This window comes from Rhinolophus sinicus, chromosome 15, assembly GCF_057876585.1.
Source record: "Rhinolophus sinicus isolate RSI-liver-muscle chromosome 15, RSI-T2T, whole genome shotgun sequence".
In the NCBI taxonomy this organism is placed as follows: Eukaryota; Metazoa; Chordata; class Mammalia; order Chiroptera; family Rhinolophidae; genus Rhinolophus; species Rhinolophus sinicus.
Genome location: NC_142515.1, coordinates 85,522,933 through 85,543,114, shown reverse-complemented (window position 1 = coordinate 85,543,114; position 20,182 = coordinate 85,522,933). Strand labels below are relative to the sequence as shown.

Here is a 20,182-nt window from a genome sequence, read left to right as displayed (position 1 = left end):
TATCATTCCTTGCGAGGCTGCCTGTATTTTGGTTTGTTGCTTGTTTACTTTCTCTGTTGGAACAGTTAGTAGGGATTCCGAGCCTACATGCAGCCTGTTCCCCCTGGTGGTCATTGTATTCTATATTTTTAATGAGAAATTCTGTCGTGCACTGGGGAGTATAAATTGAGGAATGATCAGCTTTTAGGCAAAGAGTACACAGTGCTGAGGACAAACACTTGAGTGATGGAGAAATGAAGGTCACACTTGTACCTTAAATCTAAATGCCACAAAGCATTGTAGTCAGACCACGTTTACATTTGCAATGAGGACTTCCGTGTACCAGCTAATGGGGAGGAATAACTTCATCTTGATTTAAAAGTTCTTTTCTACTTCATGTGGGTTTTCAAATACAATGCTCTTACCCTGGGGAAGCTAATGAATGAATGCAGAGGTTTTAAGTCAGTCCCCTCTGCAAATTTTATTGAATAAATGTGTGTATTAGATTCTATTGCTGCTGTAAAATATTCCCGTACTAGTTGATTAAAACAAACATATGCTCTTAAACATCTGGATGTGAGAAGCCCGAAATGAGTCTCATGGGCTGATATCAAGGTGTCTGCAGAGCTGGGTTCCTTCTAGAGGCTCAGGTGAAATGTTGTTTCCCTTCTTATTTCAGTTTGTATTCTGGCCCTTGCCTTTCCTGGCTCATGGCCATTCCTCCACCTTCAAAGCCAGCAGTTTAGCTTCTACATCTTGTCTCTGGCTTCTACCTAGAGGACCATTGTGGTTACGTTCCTCCCACCTGGATGATACTGGGTCATATTCTTAACGTCAGCCGGTTAGCAAGTCTGTCCCATCTTCTACCCTAATCCTCCCTTGCTATAAAAATATCAAATGCAAAGGCACTGGAGATGGGGTGTGGACATATTTTGGTGGCCTTTATTCTGCTCACTACAAAGTCTCTTAAAAGTCTATTATCAGGGTGGCTGCTTAGCTCAGTTAGCTAGAGCGTGGTGCTAATAACACCAAGATGTCAGGTTCAATCCCCGCTGCACCCTCCTTACTGAAAAAAAAAACCTAAGTGTATTATTATGTGTCACTCAGGGGCCTTACATAAGAGAAATGAGCACAGAATTTATTACAGTTTCTGGAATGCGTGAGCACTAATTGCTTTAATAATTCATGCAAAGAAATAATTGATTCAGAAAACCTGAAACTACCTGCCCCTGACTCTGACACAGGACCTCACCCTGCTCCTCAGAGCATGGGCCACACACCAGGAGCTGCAGCATCAACACCCCCGGGAGCCGGTTAGAAATGCAGACTCTCTGAGCTCCCAGGCCCTGCTGACTCAGATTCCTCGTCTGGTAGGAGGCTGTTGATCGTAGGTACATACAGGTTGAAGTGCTGGTCTTGACTGGGTTTGCTCACCTTCTCTCTGTTGACTTGGGGGTTGAATAATGGTTGGGTGTGGTTGCTTCCCTGTGGACTGTAGGTGCTATCAGTATTCATTCAGGCAATGCCAGGTACCCGAGGCACAAAATCATTTCTGGGTGAGAAACACTGCCAGGAAGCAGCCTGAAAATATATAATCAAGGTCCATCAGATACTCCAATATTCACTTTGGACAGATCACTAAGGCACTTCTGCTCCACGCCAGGCCCTTTGCACTGTCTAGTGTTTCTTCCAAATACATACGTGCCCACATTTCCTTGCCTTCACTACCTTTCTTCGCTGAGGTCTCTGTTCATATGTCACCATGTTTGCAGGACTTGACTAAATGCCCATGAAAAAGAGAACACACTAGTCACTATATTTTTAAAACTTGCTTTTCCTTTCTTGATATGATCTGTCACCATCTGAAACTCTCTATATTTTTATTATTAGCCTGCGTATTTTTTCTCCTTCATTGACTTGTATGAACTACTGGTTTTCAGAACTCTGATACTCACTCTAGATAGTAGTATTAGGTTGGTGTAAAAGTAATGGTGGTTTAAAAGGTTAAAATAATTGCAAAAACCACAATTACTTTTGCATCAAGTTAATACCTAAAACTTGGTGAGCATTCAATTTACATTCCTGAAATACATGAAGAATTTCTCATGAAAACTGAAGAATACATGGTACCATTGGAAAGAAGCAGATTGGGACAATAATTCCTAATCTGAGATGGCACAGGAAACCCCTAGAAGGAACAAGATCCATACAAAAATACTGAAATTAATCACTTGGCTGCAAAATATAAATTGTAGCATTAGAGCATCTGAGTAAAGTCTGCTTGTATGAAAATTACTCATGTCATTTTCCTGTCTTGGAAGTCACGTCTTCCTCATGGAACCGGAGAATCTTACAAGAGTTTCAGAATTTGTTCTCCTGGGACTTTCAGAGGAGCCAGACCTGCAGCCCCTCCTCTTTGGGCTTTTCCTCTCCATGTACCTGATCACTGTGTTAGGAAACCTGCTCATCGTCCTGGCCGTCAGCTCAGACTCCCACCTGCACACGCCCATGTACTTCTTCCTCTGCAACCTGTCCTTTGTGGACATCTGTTTCACCTCCACCACCGTCCCCAAGATGCTGGTGAACATCCAGACGCAGAGCAAAGTCATAACCTATGGAGGCTGTATCACACAGATGTACTTTTTTACACTCTTTGTATTGTTGGATAACCTCCTCCTGACCGTGATGGCCTATGACCGCTTCGTGGCCATCTGTCACCCCCTGCACTACACGGTCATCATGCACCCCTGGCTCTGTGGACTGCTGCTTCTGGGGTCCTGGATCACGTGTATCCTAAATTCCTTATTACAAAGCTTAATGGTGCTGAGGCTGTCCTTCTGTGCAGACTTGCAAATCCCCCACTTTTTCTGTGAACTCAACCAGATGATCCAACTTGCCTGTTCTGACACCTTTCTTAACAACCTGGTGATCTATATTTTAACTGTGTTACTGGGTGGTGGTCCCGTGGCTGGAATCCTTTACTCTTATTCCAAGATCGTTTCCTGCATACGTGCAATGTCGTCGGCTCAGGGGAAGTATAAAGCATTTTCTACCTGTGCGTCTCACCTCTCGGTCGTCTCCTTATTTTATTTAACACTTCTGGGAGTGTACCTCAGCTCTCCTGCTACCCACAATGCACACTCTAGTGCTACAGCCTCGGTCCTGTACACAGTGGTCACACCCATGCTGAACCCCTTCATCTACAGTCTCAGGAATAAAGATATAAAGGGGGCTCTGAAAAGATCCTTTGGGATGACAGTACAAAAGGGACAATCGTCGTGAGACTGAAAAAGTGCCCTTGATTTCGTGGCTCCAAGTCTAAAGCCAGACATTGTGATTCTTTAATCAGATTGTGTTTGTGGAATTTCCTTCTTTTATTTATATTCTGCAATTTCCATTTGTTTGAGTTCAACTTCTGTCCATGATTTTTTTAAAAATTTGCTTTTTCTGTTACAGTTGACATTCAATATTATTTTATATTAGTTTCAGATGTGCACTATAGTGGTTAGACATTCATATAATTTATGTGGTGATCCCCCCATTAGTCTGTACCTCCTGGCACTATATACAGTTGCTGCAATATTATTCAGTATATTCTACATGCTGTGCTCTACATCCCTGTGACTATTTTGTAACTACCAATTTGTATTTGTTTATCACTTCACTGTTTTACCCAGCCCCTCAACCCGCACCTCTCTGGCAACCATCAATTTGTTCTCTGTAAATAAGAGTCTGTTTCTGTTTTGTTAATTTTGTCTTTATAGTCCACATATAAGTGAGAGCCTTTGGTATTTGCTTTCTCTGTCTGACTTGTTTCACTTAGCATAATACCCTCCAGCTCCACCCATGTTGTCACTATTGGTTAGATTTCATTCTTTTTTATGACCACATAATAATCCATTGTACATATGTACCACCTCTTCTTTATCCAGTCGTCAATTGATGAGCACTTAGGTTGCCTACGTATTTGGCTCTTGTAAATAGTGTTGCAGTGAATATAGGGGTAGATGTATCTTTCATAATTAGTGTTTTGGATGTCTTTGGAGAATTACTCAGAAGTGGAATTGCTGGCCATACAGTAGTCCTATTTTTAGTTTTTTCAGGAAACTACATACTGTATTCCATAGTGGCTGCACCAATTTGCAATCCCACCAACAGTGCACAAGGGTTCCCTTTTCTCCACATCGTAGACCAACACTTGTTGCTCATTGATTTACAACAGCCATTCTGACACGTGTGAGTTGATATCTCATTGTGATTTTAATGTGATGATTAGTGATCTTGACCATCTTTTTATATACCTATTGGCCATATCAATATTCTATTGATATGTCCTCTTTGGAGAAACGTCTATTCAGGCCCTGTGTCCTTTTTTAAATGGGATTGTTTGCAGAGGCTAAGGGGTTGGGGGGTGGGAGATGAGGGTAAGGGGGATCAAATATATGGTGATGGAAGGAGAACTGACTCTGGGTGGTGAACACACAATGGGATTTATAGATGATGTAATACAGAATTGTACACCTGAAATTTATGTAATTTTACTAACAATTGTCACCCCAATAAATTTAAAAAATAAATTTTTTAAAAAAGGGATTGTTTGGGTTTTTTTGAGGTTGAGTTATATGAGTTCTTTATAAATTTGGTATACTAACCCTTATCCGAGCATCACTGGCAAATGTCTTCTCCTGTTCATTAGGTTGTCTTTTCGTTTTGTTGATGGTTTTCATTGCTGGGCAAAAATTTTTTAGTTGCATGTAGTTCCATTTGTTTATTTTTTGTTTTCTTTCCCTTGCCCAAGGAGATATATCAGAAAACAAATGTTACTAAGAGCAATGTCAGAGAATTTACTTTGTTTTCTCAGAGTTTTATGGTTCCAAGTCTTACATTTAAGTCTTTCATCCATTTTGAGTTTATTCTTGTATGCGGGCAAGAAGGTGTTCCAGTTTCATATTTTTGTATGTATATGTCCGGTTTTCTCAACACCATTTATTAAAGAGACTATCTTTAACCTCACTGTATATTCTTGCCTCGTTGTCATAGATTAAATGACCATATAACTGTGGGGTTTTTTGTGGGTTCTTATTCTATTCCATTGAATTATGCCTCTGTTTTATGCCTGTGCCATGCTGTTTTCATTACTATAGCCTTGTATATAGTTTGATATCGGGTAGCTTGATATCTCCAACTTCATTCTTTCTCTAGAGTGCTGTGTTAAGATTATTTGTTCTAGTCCTGTGAAAAATACAAAATTAATATTTAGATATCAGTTGAATTTTTATATACACTGATAATGAACTATCAGAAAGAGAAATAAAATGGTCTCATTTATAATTGCATCAAAATAATACCTAGGAATAAATTGGACCAAGGTGGGAATAGACCTATACTCAGAAAAGTACATGACACTGATGAAAGAAATTGAAGAAGATACAATAAATGGAAGCCTATATTGTGGTATCAGACAGGAAAAATTAACATCTTTAAAATGTCCATATTGATGAGGTAGAAAAGGGTTAATAAAAGTGAACCTTAAGGGGGACTGCCCACGCCTGCATCCCCTCCCCGGAACTGCCCAGACTCATCCCCTAGAAGTAAATCTAAGATGTCTAAACCCTCATAAAAAGAGGAGATAAGACTCAACTGGTTTTAACTGGTTCTTCACACATGCGTGGACGGCCAAAACCTGCCCATTAGTTGAATTCTAGCCTAATTATAATGTAATTAGAATGGAACGAACATTAAGGCTTACCGTCGCCCCTCCCCCCCTGTGGTTTTCTGTGTGCATTCTGGGTAAGAGCATGCGCAGAAAGAAAGAAACTAGTTATATAACTGACATATGTCAATCAAATGACCTCAGTCTATACGTAACATCTCCTGCCATAAGGAAATTTACCCACACTTCCCTACATAAGAAAAAGCTAACCTAAAGTTAGGTGCAGTTCTCTGCCCTGGCAATATCTAGGCCACCTTCCTTCGTCTTGAATAAACTTACTTCCCTGCTCTCCACATTTAGGGCTGAATCTGTGAATTCTTTTCACCTTTTGCAAACAACCAGGGGTTAATTCCAATGACACAACGTATACTACCCAACACAATCTATTGACCTAATGCAATTCCTAACAAAACACCAAAAAGTACATTTGGAGATGTAATTGGCTTATTAAGTGATTCATGAATGAGGCAGTATCCCTTCTAGCAACCAGAAGGGAACAGCCAGTGGTTGTACAAAATGGAAGGTTTTCAAAGGAGGAAGGGTGGGGCGAGGAGCTATTAACAAAGGAAAAGAAAAGATAAATTTTAGACCTGGGTTTTTTGGGGACGAGGAAGGAAATAGCAAGGTTTTTTATCCTATGGATTCCCTCTTTCTTCCATGGCGGATGGAGAGGGCCCATGTGACCAGTGCTTTCACAGAAAATTCCAGACTGGTTGATTAAGATTACATTTCTAACAGAGGTTGAAACGTCCATTAGGTCCCATATTAAATCTAAGTTTGGCCTCATGGGTTTTTACCACCAGTGATGCCATTATGGGCCTGTGATTTTCTGTTTAACTGTAGTATGGACATTTTAACAATATTGATTCTTCTAATCATTGAGCACAGAATATCTTTCCAAATTTGGGTCTCCTTTAAAATGCATCCATTGCTGAATTAAATGAGCCATACAAAAGTTACTATACATATTGCATGAGTATATGTAATTAATATATATATAATCAATATATAGTTAATTGCTCTGCTATGTGACTGTAAGAAATGTAATCACCCTGATCCTATTTCCTTATTTCTGATGGTGATATGGAATGATAAAGCTAATTCAGGTGGATTAGCTGTTAGGAATAAATAAAATGTTTGGAAGTTGTTGGTGAGTGTAAGAACTTTCACAGGTAAGGAGTGTATGTACACATACATATATGTACATTTTTGCCTGACTCTATTTCAGGTAAATACACACACACACACATACACACACACACACACACACACACACACACACCATCACACAGACTCATTAATAATGTCATCTTTCATGTGAAAGGAAACTGGAAAGAAATTTGGAGAGAATAGAATTTAAAAGAATGAATGGTTAAATTAACATGAAACTAGGAGAATTAGAATTTTAGGCATATGGAGTTAAAGTAGATGGTTGACCTTAATTTCAGTAATGAATACATTTCCTATATTAATACACAAAGGCTTCAAAGTCAGAACCACATTTATTTAATGCAATGGAGAATTTATTAGAGCAGCTAAGGGAACAAATTCCGCAAATTGACTTCAGATGTCTTCTGCTTAAGGTGGGATTTCCACACAAATGCGCTTACCAAAGGGAAGCAAATAGATTAATCTGGGATGCTAAAATTTACTCTCCCATCAAAAAAAATTATTCGATAAATGTGTTAAATTCCTGTCATAACAAATTACAACAGTAGGAGCATTAAAAAAATTCATGTTCTTAGTGTTTCAGATTTCAGAACCCTGAAACAAGTCTCCATGGACTAAAATCAAGATGTCTGCAGGCTGCTTCGTTCTGGAGGCTCCAGGAGAGAGTCCCTTTCCTCTCCTGTTCCACTTTCTCGTGGCCACAGGCATTTCTTGCCTCATGGCCCTCTCTCCATCTCTAAAGCAGCTTGGAGCATCTTCCAATCTCCCTCTCATTCCAACTATTCCTCCTTTTCTTCCACATCCTAGGGCTGCGGTCATTACATTAGTCCCACCTGTATAATCAGGGCCAAACATCTTAAAGCCTGCTGATCGCAACCGTATTCCAAGGGCTACCTTAGTCCTTCCCTTACTGTAAGAAATAGTATATTCACAGTTTCCAGGGACTAGGATGTGGACATCTTTTGGAGGCCATTATTCTGCCCACAAAGTCTTTTTCAGAACTGTGTTACTTCGTGACGCTCAAGGGCTCCCGTGTAAACGAAACAACACAGAATTTATCATAACCTCTGAGATGAGTGAATACAGTCATGCACCATATACTCACACTTAGGTCCACGAGGGAACCTCATAGACAATGATGCTCCGTGTGATTATAATGTTGCTGAAACTTCCTATCGACTAGTGGCATCGTAGCCATGGTAACATCATAATGCTATACATTGCACGGATACTTACCATCCTGTTACAGTTGCAGACAGCGCTCAGTGTAGTAACATGCTGAACAGGTGTGTAGAGTAGGAGCTGCAGGGGAACAGAATTTGTCAATTTGGCGTAAGGATTATTTTAGGCTGGTTAATTTAAGAATCAGCAGGAAAATTTTCCATTCAGTCTAGACCAGTGTCCCACAGGGAAATCGGGTGCCCAGAGATGGCAGTCACAATGGAAGCAGTGCCTAATGAGCAGATAAAGGGAGCTGAAAGTATCTCCTTGCTGCATAGGCAAGCCTGGGCTTTCCAAGACATGTTTCTTGCTTTTGGATTCCTAAGCCTGGTGGGGACCATTGCTTCACTCCTTCCTGCTGTCTTGTCTAAGGACAGAGCTTCAATTGCCATGATCAACCATCTAGGGAGGAATTCTGACTTCCACACAGAGCCCTCGCTCTCAGAGACCCCATCCAGATCAGTCAGAGCCCAGCAGAGACTTCAGGAAAGGGTCAGAGAGGATGGAAGCTGAGAACATTCACCTGAGGTCACCTGAGAGCTTAACCAGCTTAGCTCAGAGTTCAGAGATGACCATCTTTGCTTGTTAGGCAGACTAATTAAAATTTTTTTACAGTTTCTTTTTAAGAAATTTTTATTACATTTATTGGGGTGACATTGGTTAGTAAAATTATGTAGGTTTCAAGTGTACAATTTTATAATACATCATGTATTTATTGCACTATATGTTTATTACCAAAAGTCAATTCTCCTTCCATCACCACATATTTGACAGATAAACTGTTGTCTCTGTCTATGAGTTTTTGTCTCTTTGTTTCTATTGTTCGTTTATTGCTCTTAGTTTTATATCCCACATAGGAGTGAAATCATATGGTTCTCAACTTTTTCTGTCTGGCTTATTTCACTTAGCATGATAATCTCAAGATCCATTCATGTTGTCCCAAATGGCAGTATTTCATCTTTTCTTATGGCCGAGTAATATTCCGTTGTGTGTATGTACCACAGCTTTTTTATTCTATCATCTATCAAAGGACACTTTGTTTTCATGTCTTGGTCACTGTGAATAATGCTGCAATGAACATAGGTGTATACATATGCCTTTATAGATAAATGTTTTCAGATTTTGGGGGGTAGATACCCACTAATTAATGTTTTAATATGTTAAATTGAAGTTTTTTCCACTAACTCTCCTGTTTGGCATTCGAATCCTTTATATACGTATAGATGTGTTTGGGGAATTGTATGAGAGGTTATAAATTTTGTGTAGTCAATTCTATCACTCTGTCATATTGTGTCTTCCCCCCTTACTTTTAAATGTAAAAACTTATACATCCTCTCCCATCTTGTGAACGGCATTTTTTTGCATTCATTAATGATTGCCTCTATCTTTCTCTAAGCATATTTGAATCCATTTATGTATTTGCAGGTAGAAATTATAACAGTAGATACTGCTTTCTCCATTGCTTTTCAAAAGTATATTTCTATGTGTTTCATTCCAGGTCTTTACCCATTTATATGAATTAGAGACCCATATTGATGTGATTAAATTATTGTACTTGATTACTTTCCTTTTAGGATTAGTGTTACATTTTTATTCAGTTTCACTACATACAGTTACTGGAATCTACTGTTTTGAACCTGATTTTATTTTCCCAACCATTCTTTTAATTTTATGAGATTTCCATTTGTCAACATTTTTTCCATATAAATGCATACCTTTGTGAAACCACATAAGTGAACAAAATAAGGGTGGTCCCTGCTATTTGATCTCACATTATAGTGGAGAAGACCCAGTACAATGAAATGGTTGTGGTATGACATCATGTCCTCAGGGATAAATGTATGAAGAAAGGGGATTTATCAATAGTTGTGGCCTAAGCTGGAGCTTATAGAACATGTCTGGGGAGGACTTTGCATGTTGGACAGTAAACGGAACCAAGAATAGTGTACCCATCAGATGTGACACAAAAGAGGTCAAAACTCAAAGCCCAAGAAGAGCAAAGGAAAGAATTCCACAAAAGAAAAGTGAGAGAAGGGCGAGCCTGACCCACTACTGGGCCATATAAAAACAAGGTGATCAAATAAACACAGAGGTGCAGGAATAACAGTTAGATCAGGGGCTGAGGTGGACGCGTAACGAGGACAGAGGAGCAGGAAGGTCCCATCAGTGAGTGGTCCCTTGATTCCTAGGTAACTTGAACACCCACGCGGGCTGCCTCTTTTCTCCATCTGGCTCTCTGCTGGGCTCATCATCTTATTGCTTTTCCCTCATTGGCAGGAGCTGAACGTTTTAAACTAATCTTGCATTTATTGCAGTGGATCCTGTTGTTTTTTTTACAGTGTCCCAAAGTAAGATATTCCTTTTACATTGCGATCCAGCATGCCTGCACACAAAACAGCAACACACACACACACACACACACACACACACACACACACACGCCTGAACAAAGAGAACCATGAAATGATTATTTATGTACCCTCACTATGTATGTACAAATATGTCCTTTTGTGCCTTATTGATTATACTCTATTTCATTCTTACAGGCCATCGTCTGACACCTTAATGTGTCCAGACCTCAGATTATGGAAAACATTTCTCTAGCGTGTCCTCCATACCTACGTTAGTATTTCCTCCTTCTCTTTTCCCTCTCATCATCGGCAATTGTTGTGAGAATATGTTCTCTCCATCATGGAATAGATATTTATTCAGCTGCTGTTCCCAACTAAACCAAGTCTGGTGCGGGGAGGCACTCACTGTCTAGCAGGGGAAAAAAGACATAGAATTAAATAAAAATTATATCATGGGCACCCTAACACCTAAATTAAGTGCACGAGAATGTGCATTATCACAGGAAAACAGTGATAATGTTAAGAAAATAAAAAAAAAAACGGTTCTTGAAGGAGAGGATTCAGTCATTTTGAGAAAGCAGATGGAGTTTGGAGGATGGAGAGGGGGTGAAAAATTCCAGAAAGACCAGTGGGGAGACTGCAAGCAGAGGAAAGTTGGGTGTGTAAAGGCTCTCAGCCTTATGTTGTGGTGTCAGGTGAAGCTGGGAGTCAAGTTCAATGTTAAGGAGATCAGTGTGAGCGAGGGCAGGGCCCTGTGATGGTGAAGCTGGCACAAAGGTCACAGAGATTGAGCGTCCTGTTTGAAGCTACAGAATTTTGGCTTCTATCTCCATTGGAGAGTCAGTAGGGGGGATAAAAATCAGGGAGTTCGATGATCAGCTTCGTAATGTACTGAGATGTCCATGGGTCAATGCGAATATCTGGCTAGAGGGGACCCAGCCTGTGCCAGATGGGAGATGACTAGGAACTGAAATGGGTCTGTGGAATTGGGGACCAAGAGGTAAGGAAGCAATGGAGACATTTGAGAGGTAGAAGAAAGAAATCAGCCTCACCTCATCATCAGAGATGGCCATTCAGTTTCCAACAGGAGGGACTGGGCTGAGCCTCTTACACACACTGCGCAGATCTGTCACCACCCTGATGGACACCACTGTCTGCACTGCTTGGGTGATGATATTAGCATTTGGAACTGTCCGCCTGTCTCTCCAGGTTCAGAATGCTAAGATGGGGTAGATCCCAGAATGAAAACCCATTTTTCCATTTGTTTGTTGAGATCTAGCTGTCTTTTATTAAGCCAGACATTAAAGAAATGTGCAGAAATGTCACCCTTTTGGATCCAACAGCCCAGCTTGGTCTTGACTGAGGTTGTTGTTTCAGACTTGACCGTGGGACTATGAGGACCATGTGATCTTGGAGGGCTTCGCAGTGGCTGCTGTGGCTTCCTGAGCTTTCATCTGGAGAGGCTACCGTGGGGTGAAGTGCATGTAAGCCACAGCGTTGACAACCACATTCCAAGGGTTTTGGCCCCTGTGCTATTTTTGATTCCCAGTAATTCATATTCTAATTTCAATGTGTTTATAGTTTTTGAGACTATAATTACCTTTGCCACCATGCACTTGCATTGGCAGCACTGTACAAACAGCTCGGGGAGGTTTCATAGCCGTGGTATATCAGTGTCTCACAGCTGTGTTCCTGTCGATGTGTGGTGGTGTCTTACTGAGTGGCGTTCATTATTACTGTTGTGTGTTTTTGTGTGCTGTCGCGAGAATCTCTGAGCTTGAATTAGAGCAACGAACAAACATTAAATTTGTTGTTAAATTTGGCAAGAATAGAAGTGAAATTAGGGACACATTAATCCAAGTTTATGGGGATAATGCCATTGTAGGGATAGAGTCCCAGAGAGCAGTTCCAGGCTCTTGGCCTCACATGGAAAGGTGCTGGCTCGGTTATTAGATGGCCATCAGCTGTAACTAGTTGGCCATCAGCTGTAACCGGTTAACCATTAGCCACTAATATAACTACTGTGGCTATGCTAGGGGGTTGGTTGGTTGGCAGAGAAGAAGACTGCGGATTGCAGATCATGTAGATCCTGCTTCCTGTGTCTCCAACACAGCCGCCAGCAAGAACATAGTGGTGTGACCCCCCCATCCTTGGCTCCATTGGTGTTCCTTTTGGGACTCACCATATCCTGCATTCTTGTGTGGGGAGTGGGACCAGAGTCCATGCATGACAGCCATGAAGAAAATGGCAGTGTACAAATGGATTAAATGTTTTTCTGAGGGGAGAGAACGCATCACTGATGAAGAGAAGTCAGGGCGGCCAGGAATGAGCAGACTGACAAGAAAACATTGCAAGAATTTGTCAAAATGTGCATCAGAATGGTCGGCTGACTGTGAGAAGCGTAGCAGACCAAGTGAACATTAATAGAGAAACAGTTAGGAAAATCTTAATTGAAAATCTTGGAATGAGAAAGGTATGTGCAAAAATGGTCCCGAAGGAGCTCACTGATGAACAAAAGCAAAGGAGAGTCAAAGTTTGCTAAGACCTTTAGGAGAGGCGAGAAGATGTTATCACTGGTGATGAAACATGGGTGTACCAATATGACCCTGAAACAAAGTGTCAAAGTGCACAAAAGAGGTCAGACAATTCTCCATGAACAAAAAAGTTCCGTCAGTCCAAATCAAGAGTCAAAATGATGTTGTTAAGCTTTTTTGATATCAGAGGGATTATTCATTAGGAATTTGTACCAACTGGACAAACAGTTTTCCAGGTTTACTATTTGGAAGTGCTGTAAAGACTGCGTGAAAAAGTTAGACGACCTGAACTTTTCGCCAACAGTTCATGGCTCTTGCATCACGACAATGCACCAGCTCACACGGCACTGTCTGTGAGGGAGTTTTTAGCCAGTAAACAAATAACTGTATTGGAACACCCTCCCTACTCACCTGATCTGGCCCCAAACAACTTCTTCCTTCACCCAAAGATAAAGGAAATACTTAAAGGAAGACATTTTGATGACATTCAGGACATCAAGGGTAATATGACGCAGCTCTGATGGCCATTCCAGACAGAGTTTCAAAACTGCTTTGAAGGGTGGACTAGATGCTGGCATCAGTGCATAGCCTCCCAGGGGAATACTTCAAAGGTGACCGCAGTGACATTCAACAATGAGGTATGTAGCACTTTTTCTAGGATGAGTTCACGGACGTAATTTTCAGACCTCATACAAAATAGGTGTGGGAAACAATAGTTTACTAAACCAGACCTGTATGATTAGTTGAAATTCCTTTTTTTTTAAATGAAAGTTTATTGGGGTGACAATTATTAGTAAAGTTACATAGATTTCAGGTGTACAATTCTGTAATACATTATCTATATCTCAAATTGTGTGTTCACCACCTAGCGTCAGTTCTCTTTCCATCACATATATTAGATGGCGGTTACCCTCTTCTAGAAGCCTCCCTCTGGTAACCCCTAAACTATTGTTTATGTCTATGAGGTTTTGTTCTTTCATTTGCTTGTCTTGTTCTTTTGTTGTTTTCAGTCTTATATGTCACATATCAGTGAAATCATATGGTTCTCTACTTTTGAAATTCTTAAAGAAAGGATGATAGTGTTACTTAAGGATCGTGAGAGAGACTGTATCCCAATGCTTCACCCAGGAGACAGGGAAGAAACTCACCATGAGAAGCAGTAGTTTCTGGGGATGATTGTGCTAAGTACTGGGAGGCCCATAGCCTTGAGGTATGTGCTATGAAAACATATATTTCTAGAAATTATAATATGTGTTCATAAATGTATAAAGTCTCGTGTAACAGACTATTCACAATTGCTTGTTTCTTATTTTTCACTAGAAATTAAGGTTTTTAAAGGATAAGAATTCTAATATATGTACGAGTAATTAAAATTGAAAGAATTTATAAAAATAATTTTATTTTAAAAATATTTCATTAAAAATTCTATTTAAGTTATGAAAAATATTTTATTTTTATACCTGAAGCTGAATAATATTTAATGTCAGCTATAATTTAATATATATATAGTCATGCGATGTAGAGTACATCATAGGGAATAGAGTCAATGGAATTGTAACAGTTATATATGAAGCCAGAGGGGGAGTAGATTGGGGAAGGGGGTTATCACTTTGGAGGGTGTAAAAGACTATTACATTCTTTGGTACACCTGAAACTAATAAAAAGAAAATGAAGGGAATAATCTTTTTATCTGTGGGCAACTTCACTTCCTTGATTCTTCAGGTTTCTCAGTTGTGAAATATGCATAATAATAGTACCTTTTCCATAGATATTGGAGAAGATTGAATGAGAAAATCATTAACAATAGCCTAATGGTATCTGACATACATTATGTTCCAATAAGTGCTGGCAATTATTATTCTGCTCAGGAGATGAGCAAGAATACATAGGTGGTAATCAGCTTGCTTCCCAGAAATTAGTGCAGGAATTTGGTAGCATATCAACTGGCCCTAGTAGGAGACTGTGAAAACAAACCAAATGGCTTACTCCTTGTGTCCGTAGAATTTTCTTTTCAGAGAGGCCGTTACATGTGCAGGTTGGCACCAAGCAGTAGAATGGAAAGAACAGACCTGGAAGAACAGCATAAAAACGGGAAACCATCAGGGCAAATGTGGTTCATCTTCTATCCATCCCTGAGTCCATTTTTCTAATACAAGTTCTGCTTTTAAAGATGTGCCTCTTGTCTACTAAGGCTCGTAGACAAAATTATGACCGCTGTTTTAAGGAAATAGTGAAAAGATGAAAATTTGATCTTTTGGGGAGAATTTGTATTGTGTAATTCTAATAAATGTGGTCGAGGTACAGGATACTTGCAATTCACAGACTGATGTCCTTTTAAATTCAGGGAGATCAAGCACATGAAGAAATAAAAGTAAAATTCACTTGTCTTCTAACCAGGTCTCCAGGGATCAGAGATTCATTACGAAAAATTTCCTTTCTGTTTAGTCCAGAGGCCCCGGGGGAAATCGGATGCTCAGCAGTGGGAATAAGAAGAGGGAACTGTGCCTGATGAGCAGATACACAGAGCGCTGTAACGCTCCTCTGTGCGGTCCCTCAGCTTGTACCACGTTGGTGGACAGGACCTGAGTGTTGCGTTTGACTCCTGAGCTGGCTGTGAACAGATGCTTCACTCCTTCCTGCTGTCTCGTGTGGGGACAGAGCTTCAGTCTCCATCATGAACCTTCCAGGGAGTGATTCTGACTTCCACACAGAGTCCTCCCTCTCAGAGACCCCATCCAGGTGAGTCTGAGAGCCCAGCAGGTACTGAAGGAAAGGGTCAGAGAGGTCAGAAGCTGAGAACACTCACCTGAGTCACTGTGACCATAACAGCCCAGCCAGGAGACTGGAGATCTCCGTGTCAGTGTTCTTGGGTTATTAATGGATTTATAACTAATTAATTTAATAAATTAATAAGGATGCTTAAATCTTCCATACAGGGACCATATAACAATTAAGTGATGGGCATGGATGTACCATTAGGTGACCCTGTAGAATGAGTGAGATGCATAAAATTGTTGCAGTGCAATGAAAACATATCAGAGCAGTTTGCTGTTGGGGGAGTAGGAGAATAGAGTGTTAGGTGTGGAGGCCGGTGCAGTGAAGTCAGAGCGTTTGTATGAAATTTCTAAGATGGAGTGTATTTGAGCATGTTTTGTATTCACTGGAAAGATCCCGGCCAGTGGAGGTAGGAACTACCTTGCAACAGCTGTTCGTGAGACATACATTGCAGTATCTTCTATCATCCTGGGTATTCACATGACAAAGTTATTTAATAAGTAGAAAGAGGAATACCAAATAGTTGTACGTTGAATTACTTCATTCCTGGCGACGCTGCCTATATTTTGGTTTGTTACCTGTTCACTTTCTCTGTTGGAACAGTTAGTAGGGATTCCGAGCCTACATTCAGCCTTTCCCCCCTGTGGTCATTGTCTTCTGTATTTTTAATGAGAAATTCTGTCATTCACTGGGGAGTATAAATTGAGGAATGATCAGCTTTTAGGCAAAGAGTACACAGTGCTGAGAACAAACACTTCAGTGATGGAGAAATGAAGGTCACCCTTGTACCTTAAATCTTAATGCCACAAAGCATTGTAGTCAGACCACGTTTACATTTATGCCATGAGGACTTCAGTGTATAAGCTAATGGGGTGGAATAGCTCCAAGTTGATTTAAAAGTTCTTTTCTACTTCATGTGGGTTTTCAAACACAGTGCTCTTACTCCGGGGAAGCTAATGAATGAATGGAGAGGCTTCAACTCAGTCCCCTCTGCAAGTTTTATTGAATAAATGTCTGTATTAGATTCTATTGCTTTTGTAAATTATTCCCATACTAGTTGATTAAAACGAACAAATATATGCTCTTACAGTTCTGGATGTAAAACCCGAAATGAGTCTCATGAGCAAATATCCAGATGTCTACTGGCTGGGTTCCTTCTAGAGGCTCAGGTGAATTCTTTTTCCCTTCCTATTTCAGTTTGTATTCTGGCCACAGCCTTTCCTGGCTCATGGCCATTCCTCCGCCTTCAAAGCCAGCAGTTTAGCTTCTTCAAATTGTCTCTCTCTTCTACCTAGAGGACCATTGTGGTTACGTTCCTCCCACCTGGATGATACTGTGTCGTCTTCTTAATGTCAGCCGGTTAGCAAGCCTGTCCATCTTCTACCCTAATCCTCCCTTGCTATAAAAATATAAAATGCAAAGGGACTGGGGATAGAGTGTGGACATATTTTGGAGGCTCTATTCTGCTCACCACAAAGTCTCTTAAAAGTGTATTATTGGGGAGGCCGCTTAGCTCTGTTAGAGCGTTCTGCTAATAACATCAAGATTGCCGATTCGATCGCTGCTGCACCCTCCTTACAAAAAAAAAGTGTGTTATTATGTGTCACTCAGGGGCTCTTATATAAGAGAAATGAACACAGAATTTATTACAGTTTCTGGAATGTGTGAGCACACTAATTGCTTTAATAATACATATAAAGAAATACTTGATTCAGAAAACCTGAAACTGCCTGCCCCTGACTCTGACACAGGACCTCACCCTGCTCCTCAGAGTCTGGGCCAACACCAGGAGCTGCAGCATCAACACCCCCAGGAGCCGGTTAGAAATGCAGACTCTCTGAGCCCCCAGGCCCTGCTGACTCAGATTCTGCGTCTGGTAGGAGGCTGTTGATCGTAGGCACATACAGGTTGAAGTGCTGGTCTAGACTGGGTTTGCTCACCTTCTGTCTGTTGACTTGGGGGCTGAATAATGGTTGGTGTGGGTGCTTTCCTGTGGATTGTAGGTGTTAGCAATATTCATTCAGGCAATGCCAGGTACCCCAGGCACAAAATCATTTCTGGGTGAGAAAAACTGATGGGAAGCAGCCTGAAAAAAAATAATAATCGAGGCCCATCAGATATTGTGATATTCACTTTGGAAAGGTCACTAAACTCCTTCCGCTCCACCCCAGGGCCTTTGCACTGGCTATTCTTTCTTCCAGATACACACGTGTCCACATTACCTTGCCTCTCCCTACCTTCCTTCACTGAGGTCTCTTTTCAAATGTCACCTTGTTTGCAGGTCTTGACTAAATGCCCATGAAAAAGAGAACTCACTAGTCACTATTTCCTTAAGACTTTCTTTCCTTTCTTCATATGATCTGTCACCATCTGAAACACTATCTATTTGTATTGTTAGCTTGCATATTTTTTCTCCTTCATTGACTTGTTGAATGACTGTTTTTCAGAACTCTGATACTCACAAGCTAGATAGTAGTATTAGGTTGGTGCAAAAGTAATGGTTTAAAAGGTTAGAATAATTGCAAAAACCACAATTACTTTTCCATCAAGTTAATACCTAAAACATGGTGAGCACTCAATTTATATTCCTGAAATACATGAAGAATTTCTCATGAAAACTGAAGAATACATGACACTTTTGGAAAGGGACAGATTGGGAGAAAAATTCCTGATCTGAGATGGCACAGGAAACCCCTAAAAGGAACAAGAGCCAAACAAAAATATTGAAGTTAATTACTAGGCAGCAAAATATAAATTGTAGCATTAGAGCATCTGAGTAAAGTCTATTTGTATGAAAATTACTCATGTGATTTTCCTGTCTTGGAAGTCACGTCTTCCTCATGGAACCGGAGAATCTTACAAGAGTTTCAGAATTTGTTCTCCTGGGACTTTCAGAGGAGCCAGACCTGCAGCCCCTCATCTTTGGGCTTTTCCTCTCCATGTACCTGATCACTGTGTTAGGAAACCTGCTCATCGTCCTGGCCGTCAGCTCAGACTCCCACCTGCACACGCCCATGTACTTCTTCCTCTCCAACCTGTCCTTTGTGGACATCTGTTTCACCTCCACCACCGTCCCTAAGATGCTGGTAAACATCCAGACGCAGAGCAAAGTCATAACCTATGGAGGCTGCATCACGCAGATGTACTTTTTTGTACTCTTTGCAGGGTTGGATAACTTCCTCGTGACCGTGATGGCCTATGACCGCTTCGTGGCCATCTGTCACCCCCTGCACTACACGGTCATCATGCACCCCCGGTTCTGTGGACTGTTGGTTCTGGTGTCCTGGATCATGAGTGTCCTGATTTCCTTGTTGTATAGCCTAATGGTGCTGAGGCTGTCCTTCTGTGCAGACTTGCAAATCCCCCACTTTTTCTGTGAACTCAACCAGATGATCCAACTTGCCTGTTCTGACACCTTTGTTAATACCCTGGTGTTGTATATTGTAACTGTGCTGGTGCTTGGTGGTTCCCTGACTGGGATCCTTTACTCTTACTCCAAGATTGTTTCCTGCATACGTGCAATGCCCTCTGCTCAGGGGAAGTATAAAGCATTTTCTACCTGTGCATCTCACCTCTCCGTTGTCTCCTTATTTTATTGCACTATACTGGGGGTGTACCTCAGCTCTCCTGCTACAGACAATGCCCGCTCTAGTATTACAGCCTCGGTCCTGTACACAGTGGTCACACCCATGCTGAACCCCTTCATCTACAGTCTCAGGAATAAAGATATAAACGGGGCTCTGAAAAGATCCTTTGGGATGACAGCATAAAAGGGACAATCAACCTGAGACTGCAAAAGTGGCCTTGATTTCATAGCTCCAAGTCTGAAACCTCACATTATGATTCTTTAATCAGATTATGTTTGTTGAATTTCCTTCTTTTTTTCATATTCTGGAATTTCCGTTTGTGTTCAACTTTTCTATAAAATTTTAAACTGTTTACTTTTTCCTTTAGAGTTGACATTCAATGTTACTTTATGTTAGTTTCAGGTGTACACTGTAGTGGCTAGACATTTATATAATTTATGTAGTGTTCCCCCTTTAGTCTAGTACCCACCTGGCACTACACGTAGTTGTTGCAATATTATTTACTATATTCTGTATGCTGAACTTTATATCCCTGTGACTGTTTTGTAAGTAGCAATTTGTATTTCTTACTCCCTTAACTGTTTTACCCAGCCCCACAACCCTCACCTCTCTGGCAACCATCAATTGTTCTCTATAATATGAGTCTCTTTCTGTTTTGTTTAGTTTTGTCTGTACATTCCACGTATAAGTGAGATCACATGGTATTTGTCTTTCTCTGTCTGACTTGTTTTACTTAGCATAATATCTTCCAGGTCTACACATGTTGTCACAAATGGTAAGATTTCACTCTGTTTTATGACCACATAATATAATAATCCATTGTATATATGTACCACCTCTTCTTTATCCAGT

At 40.7% G+C, this 20,182-nt stretch overlaps 2 pseudogenes; both read left to right on the top strand.

Moving 5' to 3' along the window:
* Nucleotides 1–2,313: 2,313 nt before the first annotated feature.
* LOC148755243 (olfactory receptor 7A17-like) lies at nucleotides 2,314–3,281 on the top strand (annotated as a pseudogene).
* An 8,137-nt stretch (nucleotides 3,282–11,418) lies between these two features.
* On the top strand, nucleotides 11,419–19,551 carry LOC141569901 (olfactory receptor 7A17-like; annotated as a pseudogene).
* The last annotated feature ends 631 nt before the right edge of the window (nucleotides 19,552–20,182 follow it).